Below are 12041 nucleotides of genomic sequence, written 5' to 3'. Positions count from 1 at the left end.
CGTAAAATTTGAATTTTGTAAGAAGAGTTATTTTAAAAAAAAATTTTTTAATAATCCAAAAACCATTCATTTCATCATAATGAAACTTACATTTCTAAGAATACTTATGGCAAGGAGATATGAAGTCTCTACCTTAAATTGTAGAAAACAGAAATTTCACCCATCACCCCCTTTACGCAGTCATTCTACTCAACGAAATACAAATTAAATGGCCTCCGCGCAAAACAACACAAAATATCTAGTTAACAAAAGATAAAAAACCCATGTCCTTTTTAGTATATTAGAACCGACGATAGTTGACTCCATGCACTGACAAGCCTTTGTCTATATCTCGTCCGTGCAAAACCGATAAATATTAATAACAATAATATAAAAACATTAACCAAAAATAAATGATAATCTGACACTAGTGATTACATCTAAAACGTGGACGTAAAATTACTCAATATTAGTTTATAACATATAGGGAGACTGTTGTACTTTGAGCATAGTGTACCTTGCATCATTTTTTGTTTCTGATTTTTGCTGCTACCTAGCCGACTCAAACTGAATTAGATTGTAGAGAAAGCCGCTAGGTAGCTCTGGTCATAGTTCCGGTTTGATTTATTACAAAGTATGAGTTCTGTGGACGAAACAACTTTTTAGGTACCAAAAGTAAATATTTCATTCATTGTTCTATGCTTTCTAACACGAAACCAAATTGTATTTGCAACTATCATTCAAGTACGGTGTGTTCTCTATCATCTGGTGAGTAAATACATATGTTAATTTCCATTATTTATTCTCATCTCTAGCTTAGACAGCCTTATTTGTTTAAACGTGAACCCTCTTGTACCTTGGATCACAAAAAATATTTTACCGAGAGACATGTTCCAAAGTAATTGGTTTTTGTTTTCCTTTTATTTTACGATCATGTCACGAAGTAGGCCTAAGTCTGGAGTTAAAAGGATCCTAATTGATACGGATGCCTTGAAGAAGGCTGTTGAAGCAGTTATTGCTTCTCCAGAAAATAAAATCTCAATCAGAAAAGCCTACAAATGATGGCAAATACATTTTTATAATTATTATGAGTTTTTTACAGCTATATTTCCATCTATATTCCTTGTGTTCCAATGTTCCAAGGTACAAGAGGGTAAGCTCCAAGGTACACGATCCTGTTGTACCATGGAGCACTTTACATATTCCTTTATTTTATTTTTTCATCCTTAATAGATGTGTAAAACAGGAAAATACTTGTAGAATGTTATAAAGGAATATTCAATAATTATTTCAAGCAATCTTTCATTTAAAAAAATTCATTTCCCAAAATTAAAAAAAGATAAAATTTGAAAAGTGATTCAAGGTACAACAGTCTCCCCTACATAAGATAAACTAAGTCTAGATAAGTAAATAAAACCTTATATTAGAGTTCTTACCCTAGGAAATACTGAAGTACGTCGAAAGCACGTGTTGCACTGACAGATGAAACAATTACTCATCCCTTCTTAAGTCAAATGTAGTCTTTTATAGAAGTACCCGAGTTTTTGTCTTATTCCCATGCCTCTAATTGACCATTTTATTTCCTACGCTCATCTGAACCCTCATTTTATGTGGAACAGTTTAACTAGAGGAGTACGCCCTTAGCGACCTCACTTATTCTGAATTGAACTCAATTCCTCTAATGAGAATATTGCTAGTGGCAGCTTTACTCTTATTGAGGCGTAAGGATTTACCAGTCTGAGTGGATGATTGGCCCCCGGTCGAGTGGTGAGACGTCAGTTATGTGCTGCAAGGCAAATATTTGAGCGCCATTGCGTTAAACCAGGCTCTGATATGTCACGCAAAGAATTAGGCTACTACGTAAATTTTAATTCGGGGAATCTTAATCATCATTTGTAGAATAACAGCAAAAAAATATTCACTTGAAACTCATAATGACATTAACGGTCTCATTGCAGCTGCAAATATCATGTTCAATTTTATGGCCTAATGTACCGGCCTTACTTACAAATGGCTTTTAGAGAATCCGAAGGTTCATTGCCCTCTCACATAAGCCCGCCATCGGTTCCTATCCTGAGCAAGATTAATCCAGTCTCTACCATCATATCCTACCTCTGTCAAATCCATTTTAATATTATCCTCTCATCTACGTCTCGGGCTCCTTAAAAGTCTTTTTCCTTCAGGCCTTCCAACTAACACTCTATATGCATTTATGATGAGTTATATGTCCTGCTCATCAAAAACATCTGGATTTAATGTTTTCAATTATAATAGGTAAAGAATACAATGCGTGCAGTTCTACGCTATGTGACTCTCCATTCTCCTGTAACTTCATCCCTCTTAGCCGCATATATTTTCCTAGGCACCTTATTCTCGAAGACACTTCTGTTTCTTTCTCAAAGTGAGAGTCCAAATTTCACCGCCATACAGAACAACCGGTAATATAACTGTTTTAAAAATTCTAACTTTCAGTTTTTTTGGTAGCAGACTGGATGACAAAGACTTCTCAATGGAATAATAATAGGCATTTCCCATATTTATTCTACGTTTAATTTCTTCTCGAGTGCCATTTATATCTGTTGCTGTTGCTCCAAGGTATTTGAATTTTTCCACCTCTTCAAAGGATAAATTTCCAATTCTTATACTTCTATTTTATGCTATGTTCTGGTCACGAGACATAATCATATACTTTGTTTTTCCGCAATTTATTTCCGAACCTATCTCCTTACTTGCTTCAAGTAAAATTTCTGTGTTTTCCGTAATCGTTTGTGGATTTTGTCCTAACATATTCACGTCATTCCCATAAACAAGTAGCTGATGTAACCTGTTCAATTCCAAACCCTCTCTGTTTTCCTGCACTTTCCTAATGGCGTATTCTAGAGCAAAATTAAAAAGTAAAGGTGATAGTGCATCTCCTTGCTTTAACCCGCAGTGAATTGGAAAAGCGTCGGACAGGAACTGGTCTGTCTATACGAACTATGCTGTATGTTTCACTGAGACACATTTTAATTAATGGAATTAGTTTCTTCGAAATACTAATATTACTGACCTACATATAAGAAATTCATATTTTTCCATTTACCATAACTTCTAAGTTAAAATAAAAATTCGTTCGCATTTGGAACAGAATTAATTGTTGTTTGATTTTTATTTTCATGTTAAAATGAACTGTGAGCATAGATACACATCGTTTAGGCTATACGTTCTTTAAGGAGAATGTCTAGATTGTCTAAAATAACACTTAAGGGGTTAGGTACAGCTTACAGCAATAAAATTTTTGGAAATATTCAACATTTTTTTCCTAAATTACTGTATCTTATACAATAATGACAACTGGTATGTATAAAACATTGTCCTTCTGCTATAAGAAAAAAATATTTTTACGATTTAAAAAAAGTTATTTATATTTTTTTCAAAATTCAAAATGATGGCAGTTTACTGTGCAGTGATGAAGCGTTTCCCACATAGCTCATAAACTTGTTAACTTTTTCACGTTCTCCTTTATTTTATTGCTGAAATTCATGTTTACAATATCATGCTCTTTCAACTATATTTTGTGTTAGAAGAAAATACAGATATTTGGCAATTTTTAAAAAGGAATTTGTTTTTATCAGACAATCTGTCAAAGATAGAGAAGTGATCTTGCATCATATTGTTAATATGACATGCGTAAATACACACAAAAAATTACATTACAGAATGTTGTTCAGTTTTTGAGTTATGTGGGAAACGTTTCATCACTGCACAGTGAACTGAATTTTGAAGAAAAAAAAATGAAAATAATTTTTTTAATATAAAAATATTTTTATATAGCAGAGGACAGTGTTTTACACATACTAAGTTTCATGATTGTGCAAGATACAGTAATGGGCGAAAAAATGTTGAATATTAAAAAAAATTACTGCTGTGAACTATACCTAACCCCTTAAGTGAGAAGATGTACAAGTGAAAAATTAAAAATGTTCAATTGGAACTGAAATTGTCAATTTTAGTTTCCTTGCCTGATTTCCTTATACAGTCACTCAACATAAGATTATAACACAATTTTCTAGATCAGCAAAGCAACTCGTCTGAACCCTTTCCACGGTTCCATGGCTAGATTCAACCCTTAACACATTTTTTCTTATTTCTTTCTGAGTGAAATATGAAAGTCCTAGACAATGAGAAATGTTCAATCTTATTTTTAATTATTAGGATTACTGTTAACCTCATTTAGGCTAAAGCAAGGAGATGCACTATCACCTTTACTTTTTAACTTTTCTCTAGACTCTAGAGTATGCCATTAGAGAAGTCCAGGATAACAGAGAGGGTTTGGAATTGAACGGGTTACATCAGCTGCTTGTCTACGCGGATGACGTGAATATGTTAGGAGAAAATTCATAAACGATTAGGGAAAACACGGGAATTTTATTGGAAGCAAGTAAAGAGATAGGTTTGGAAGTAAATCCCGAAAAGACAAGGTATATGATTATGTCTCGTGACGAGAATATTATACGAAATGAAAATATAAAAATTGGAAATTTATCTTTTGAAGAGGTGGATAAGTTCAAATATCTGGGAGCAACAGTAACAAATATAAATGATACTCGGGAGGAAATTAAAGACAGAATAAATATGGGAAATGCCTGTTATTATTCGGTTGAGAAAATTTTATCATCCAGTCTGTTGTCGAAAAATCTGAAAGTTAGAATCTATAAAACAGTTATATTACCCGTTGTTCTGTATGATTGTGAAACTTGGACTCTCACTTTGAGAGAGGAACAGATATTAAGGGTTTTTGAGACTAAGGTTCTTAGGAAAATATTTGGGGCTAAAAGGGATGAAGTTACAGGAGAATGGAGAAAGTTACACAACGCAGAGCTGCAAGCATTGTATCCTTCACCTGACATAGGCTAATTGGAATATTAAATCCAGACGTTTGAGATGGGCACGTATGGGCGAATCCAGAAATGCATATAGAGTGTTAGTTGGGAGGCCGGAGGGAAAAGACCTTTATGGAGGCCGAGACGTAGATGGGAAGATAATATTAAAATGGATTTGAGGGAGGTGGGATATGATGATAGAGAATGGATTAATCTTGCTCAGGATAGGGACCAATGGCGGGCTTATGTGAGGGCGGCAACGAACCTCCGGGTTCCTTAAAAGCCAGTAAGTAAGTAAGTAAATAAGTAAGTAAGTAAGTAAGAAAGTAAGTAAGTTAACCTCATTTAAGTTTACTATATATGTCTATAATTTCTTCAGATTTTTATTAGTCGGCTGAGAGACGCACATGTTTCTTCTCTCGAACACGAAAGCTGACTGAATAGTGAGTTCAATTTATGCATTGCCATGTAAACTCGTAAAAAATTTCAATACATATTTCGTGAAGCTTGTTTCCTTTTTTGAAATCATCCTATACGCGTTCGTAAATATTTTCCCAAGAAGAATTTCTGAAAATATGCAGAGTCGGGAACTCCTTCACGAACTCTTAGGGTTAAAATTCATGTCAAAGCGACATCGCATGCGAACATCTGCATTGTTATTACGAAGAATTAAGAAAACTCTCAAACGCATAGGTCACGCCACGACAGAACTTGTTTCCGCATTTCTTAGTACTTAAGTTTATAAACTTCGTCACATCAGTTAAATACTCTCTTTCTCATATTTCAGCCGCAATTCTAGTCCAGTCAGTCTTTTCTTCTATCCCGCCCGATCGTTAACTTCAATTAGCATTACTGTCATTCAAGTTCCTACTAAATTATAAGATGTTCTCAACGAACACTTTCACGCTAAATTTTCTGTGAATTAGATCTAATCCCATTCTGAATCATCTACATTATTCCCTGCTTATACAATCTTGTTCGTTCTCAGATGTGGCTGCAAGTGACAGGAATTTTAAGCTACCAATGTAGCAAATCTAGTTTCGATTTTTGAACTGGCATTGGAAATTAATTTCAATACCAGTACCATACGATGTTCCATGTTGTAGCCAAGTATTCTAAGGCTTCATGTTCTAGATTGGACCACATAATACGCTACATTTAAATTTAAATTGGTACAGCTGTATGTAATGGATGAAAGAACACATACTATCAAAATTGCTTTAAAATATAAACCAGCAGACAAGGAAAATGTCGGAAGACCAATAACTCGATGTCCAGTTGATATTATTTTCTAACTCGGAAAAGACCAGATGGTTGAAAGCTTATGGTTGAAGATAAAACTTGTGCTGTTGATCGATCAAAATATTTAATCGATTAACTATTTGAATTTAATCGATTAATCGATAGATTAATCGAGTTTTGATCTAATTGAAAAATGTTTTAATATACTGTAATAGGCAATTATTGTTAAATTTAACTTGTGTTCGGTGATAAGCATAATTATTAAATGTTGTATATTTGTATAAGCCTATATTGCATCGTTATATTATAAAACAACTATTTTAATTATTTATCAACATATTTATTATGAGGCTTATAATTTATTTTGTCCATTTCTCCGGGAATTTTTGGGACAAACATACAGTAAATAACAAAATGTACGAATACTCACCTAGTTAACACTGCTTCATCCATGATTTTAAACATATGAGTGCATTCACATGCTCCTAATTAAGTGCTGCTCTACCTTTAGTAACAATGTTTCCTGCATCACTAAACACGAAAAAACTTTTTCTTCTGTCAAGCTCTTCGTTCGTTCAATTTAAATTCAAACGTTTCACCGAGTTTACCTTTCAAATTCTCATATGACATAATGGAGTTTACACTTTTCACAAACCACAGAAAACTGATTTTTTTTCTTTATCAAACTAAACACACAACCTTCATATACAAACTCAGTACAGAAACTGCAACTCCTGCAAAAGTACAGCTGTCGAAACGGAAGACTGGCCCCTATTGTAATCGAATTAACAGATTTTAGAAAGAGAAGGAGGTAGTTACGCTCCGTCTTACGTCGTCTTTGATTAAATTAAATATCTTCACCTGAATCATTAGAACGTATGCTAAATAACATTACAATTGCTCTAGATTAACTCGTAATGGTGTCCAGTTATTCATGAAATTAATTTTATAAACATGTATTTATTTCCTTCGTGCATAATTTGTTCTATTTTCAAACTTTACACAACTAAGGACAATTTTGTGGAAATGTACTAACTTTAGGTCTACAAGACTACAAGTCTACAAGACTATACAATTCAGTATTGAAAAATAATCCAGACCTAAGCAATTTACACATTCTTAAGTTTAAAAATAAAGTGAAAATGTTTGTATGATATTTGGAAAAATTTATTATATATTTTTTAAGTGTTACTAGCATTATATGGTAATAATTTTTATTGTATTTATCTGATGCATGTACCCTATAAGATAAAACATTGTAATAAATATAAATAGATCATTTTCTTAATTAATAACAGTGTATATCTCCAATAAATGATTTTCTTAGCATCGCCACAGATACACTTGATTGTACTTGTCACTATATCTTGTCACTAGAAAGTTTTTGAAATTTATATTTTCCCCGCCATTCATAAAATATTTTGATATGATACCTCTTGCACAAAAGAAGAGATCTATAACTGAAACTCGATTAATATATTTCAGCATTATTTGTATTTATCCTGGTAATAATGAACAGTTTGACTCGTAGACATTTTGTCTTTTCAGCATTAACTTCCCATGATTGTACGAGAAGATTAGAAGAGAACGGCAGTAACGTAGACTTTCAGCTCCCCCCTACTAACATTACTGCACAAGACAATGTCAATACGGCGGTTGCTGTCGTCTGCGATACATCGAACTTTTCTGTTGATTTTCGAGTTTGGCTTTTTTTTTCCGGTTATTATATGCTTATTTAAGTTGTGTTAACTCTCGCTAGTGGTTTTATATTTTATTTTATCCGTCTTAGTATTTATTTTATTATTGTAAATATTTTTGTTTTATTATTATTATTATTATTATTATTATTATTATTATTATTATTGTTGTTACTATTATTTATATCATCAGCATTATTATTTGAACCCTGTAAAATTTATGTAGACTACTGGACTGTACCCGAGCACGAGCATATGCTCATTTCGGGTATCTATTCATATGTATTCAATTCAAATGTAAATTGTAAATAAATTTGAAATTTGAATTTGAAAAAAAAAGTAAAATTTACACATTTATAAATTACTCCATTGTGAAAGGAAACACTTGTAAAGCATGCAGCATATAGGCTAATTTATAAAGATTTGATATTTTTGTCAAGTTCAACTGTAGAAACTCAGATTGTGAAATAGAAATTTAAAACTTACAAACAAAATTTTACAATTTACAATTATTTTAAATGTTGCAAAACAGGTCCGAGATCACGTGTAACTCTTTTTATACTCCTTTTGACTTTTTTATATTTTCGCTGTCATTGTAGTTACCCTTCTCCAGTTTTTTGAGCTAACCAAATGCAACGGACTCACATAGTAGGCTACAGTTGCAAGCGTTGAGTAGTAAGGATCTGAAAATTAAATCAATATGTATTTTCTTCTTGTCTATTCTGAAACCTAAAATCTTCTTCTCTCCATACAATAACTTTGCAGTATAGGAATTATCAATAATCTACTTCCCTTTAAAGAAAATGGAATCACATACCTCTACCTCCGCCTAGCTGCATCCTCCGTAACCCGGTTCGTAATGAGAGTAGGACGAACTGCTAAATATTTGCAAGCGTTGTGGTAGAAGTTCTTTGCATTTCAGCACGTCAGACAACAGAGAATATATCTTCAGGTATCGCATGATATCTTCAAGTTTTCCATTCGCGAATCGTGACCAATCGCTATTAGAGAAATGCATGTCACTGTTCAAATACATTTTACAAGATATATTACCTACATTCGGTTGATTTGTAAAGAGTGCCTGAACCACTTGCAATCAATATACCGGCTCTAATGAGTATGCAGTTCATTTGAGATCATTGAATACTTGACATGCAAACTAAAATACCGGTACTATTATCCGAAGGACATTTATTTCTTCTTAATGCTGATCGTAATAAATTCAGTTAGCTAATTGTAACGTTTCTTTTAATTTACAGATGCTAATTGGAGGCGAAGAGACGTTGTGACAATAATAAAACAACACTGACAATAGAATCGAAGAAGAAACCCAACGTGACTGCAAAGAATCTGTTCCGCAATCTCTTTCTTCGCTGAAAATTTTACAGCAAGTGCCTGTGAATTAGAGATGAACAACGATCGAGAAAGCAAGACTAACAGCGCCCGCAAAGCCGATGTTGTATACGTCGCGTCGTTGACGTAAAGACTGCTTGTGTTTCGAGACGTCGAGATTGATCACTCCCGAAGTCCCGAACGTCAAGCAGTCTTGAATGCCACAGTTGTTTATATCTGACTTAACTTTTATCTACTTTGGCAATTGTTATATATGTTTAAACAATCAAGTAACCTATTTGAAACATCTGCTGTACCTTTCAGTGTATAATAATCCGTTCCCCAGTCTTTATTTAATTACTAGGCCCTTATTAAAAGGCTAGGAATTTTCTTTTCATAAGTTTGAGATCAAGTGTGAAATCTCAAGTAAAAAGATATTAACGTCATGTTTTATGTTTCTTAGAAATTCAAATTTATTTGAGAACTGTTTTTCTATTTATATAACCATAGGGAATATCATATAATAGAACCAGAACATTTTGATAACTAAGATACTGTTCTGTTTTGTCTTTTTGTCTCATTTACACATTTATAATGTTATTTATTTAAATGATGTATGTTATTCAAAGTTACGAAATCTTTCCACACCGACCAAATGCTATTTCGAGAATGATGAGCGAGACTCGAAGCGCACGAGAATGATGAGATGAGACTCGAAAGACAAATGCAACGAACACAGCGAGCGAGAGCGGCAGTTAGTTTTGTTAATCTCTAGTAGCTATAACCATAGTCATTCTTTGTAAAACAAACATAATATTACATAAAAAATGTGATCTTTCAGACAATATAAAAAACTATAGAGTACTATTTTGAAATGTTTTCGATGACGTCATAACTCACACAACAATAGTGCTAAAATATTTTGTTGTCATAAAAAGATTCTTTTCTAAATATAAGTGTTTCGTATGTTTCAGCTATTGTCCAAAATCCCCTCATTCAATTTTAATTGCAATTATGCATTACTTTTTAAAATCCCTGTATGTAAACAATGGATTTACAGACTAACTGTGTGAGATTCGAGAACAGATAAGATTGTGGAAAGACTAAATATCACGATATGATAGACTAAAGATAAATTTTGGCAGATAATGGTCAATACTAAAGACGAAAGATTATGAAGAGAGGAAGATCATAAAGAAATTTCTTTAGAAGTCAAAACTTTTCTGATATTATAATAAATTGTATATGAAAATTATTGTTTTTAAGCAAAAAATTCACCCTTCTTTGATTATTGTGATAATAATAATAATAATAATAATAATAATAATAATAATAATAATAACATTTTTCTCTACTCTACTTCTTCGAATTTCTTCTAACATAAAATGATCTCCATGACATACTGAGAGGCAGTTGATACATTTTAAGGCAGCCAGTTTACGCTACTTGTATTAATTTATGTGACCAAGTCAGCAGCGGCTTCGCAGACATGGAAAAAACCGTAAAGGATGCTAGCAAAATAGGCACAAGGTCTTGTTACAGCCTAGTCCGCACATACCTGTCACATGTCGCCTTCCTGACTGTTACACTTTTCAAGCAACTATCACCACGTAACAGAGATCTCCCACCGGCTTTCTGATCCACAATATATGAGCCTTTGTTTCGCGACATATCACACACACAATGTGAAAAGTGGTTCAGTGGGACGAGCATTCGCCACATTCCCTCCCACATGATAAGATGACCAATGATGTCAAGCGTTGACCACACTCCAACCTGATCGTTAACAGAAAGAAAGGTTCTTCATTCCTATTATCGTGTTTTAAGACTGCGGTAAACTGAAGTTGGCTTTCCGTCAAGAGAACGGTTACAAGCCGAAGAGTCTCATGTTATGATTCCGGCAGTTTCTTCTTCTTCTTCTTCTTCTTCCTCTTTTGCCTCACGGCGTCGGGTCTTCCTCGATCTATCTCCTCCATTCCTCCCTATTCCTTTGCCATTCTTCTCAGTTCCCCACTTCCTTTCCCTATTTTCCTTGCCATTATCTCAATATTATCCATACACTTCGTCCTTGGTTTTCCCTTCCTTCTTCTCCCTTCCGTCATTGCCTTCATTACTTGCTTTGGTTTTTCTTTCTTTCCCCATTCGCTCCATGTGTTCACACTCCTTTACTTATTTTCTTCTTAACTTCTCTTCCACTGATTTCTGTTTTAATTCCTCTCTAATTCTCTCATTTCGTACTGTGTCCCTCTTTGTATTTCCTGCTATTCTTCGGTAGCATTTCATTATAGCCTATACTTGTGAATGCTGGTTATAAACATTTTCAATTGTGATTGTTCTTTATCATATAGGCTCTTGTTTTTGAAATCTGTACTATTCTATTGCTTATATTAATTGTTTATTTTGTCGTCTTTTTCTTTCTGCTTATCTGCAGAGCGGTTTTGAACTACCGACCACGAACGTTTGCTCATACGGGGGTAAATTCTTTGATTTATATTTCTGTTTTATGTATGTAATAGTTTTTCAATGCATTTTAATGCATATAAATAAATAAATAAATAAATAAATAAATAAATAAATAAATAAATAAATAAATAAATAAATAAATAAATAAATAAATAAATAAATAAATAAATAAATAAATAAGTAAATAAATAAATAAATAAATAAATAAGTAAATAAATAAATAAATAATTAAGTAAATAAATAAATAAGTAAATAAATAAGTAAATAAATACATAAATTTCAATTGATGTTATATTACTTATTCTCTCGTTCGTCACTGGTAAACTTTCCCCTCCATACAACAGAGTTGGTTCTATAACGGATTTGTATATCTGTAATTTTGTTTGACAGTATTTCTTTCTATCGAAATATTAAGTTACTTAATTGATAGTAAATATTACAGCCTTTCTTGGTTCGGTTTAATATT

At 32.9% G+C, this 12041-nt stretch overlaps 1 protein-coding gene across 3 annotated transcripts in view; it reads right to left on the bottom strand.

Annotated features, from left to right (window-relative positions):
- Positions 1-12041, bottom strand: part of LOC138694815 (uncharacterized) — a 274848-nt gene that overhangs the window by 188124 nt on the left and 74683 nt on the right. The window contains exon 1 of one of the 3 annotated variants that reach the window (XM_069818907.1): positions 10671-10823. The exons of 1 other annotated variant lie outside the window; for it this stretch is intronic. The gene's annotated coding sequence lies outside the window, so the exon portion shown is untranslated. Of the gene's footprint in view, positions 1-1415; positions 1525-10670; positions 10824-12041 lie in introns of those variants that run through there. One more of the 3 variants, XM_069818909.1, reaches the window with a different exon arrangement.

Source organism: Periplaneta americana, chromosome 2 (genome assembly GCF_040183065.1).
Source record: "Periplaneta americana isolate PAMFEO1 chromosome 2, P.americana_PAMFEO1_priV1, whole genome shotgun sequence".
Lineage (NCBI taxonomy): Eukaryota > Metazoa > Arthropoda > Insecta > Blattodea > Blattidae > Periplaneta > Periplaneta americana.
Note: the sequence above shows the minus strand (reverse complement) of the source record. Positions and strands in the feature narration are given on the sequence as shown.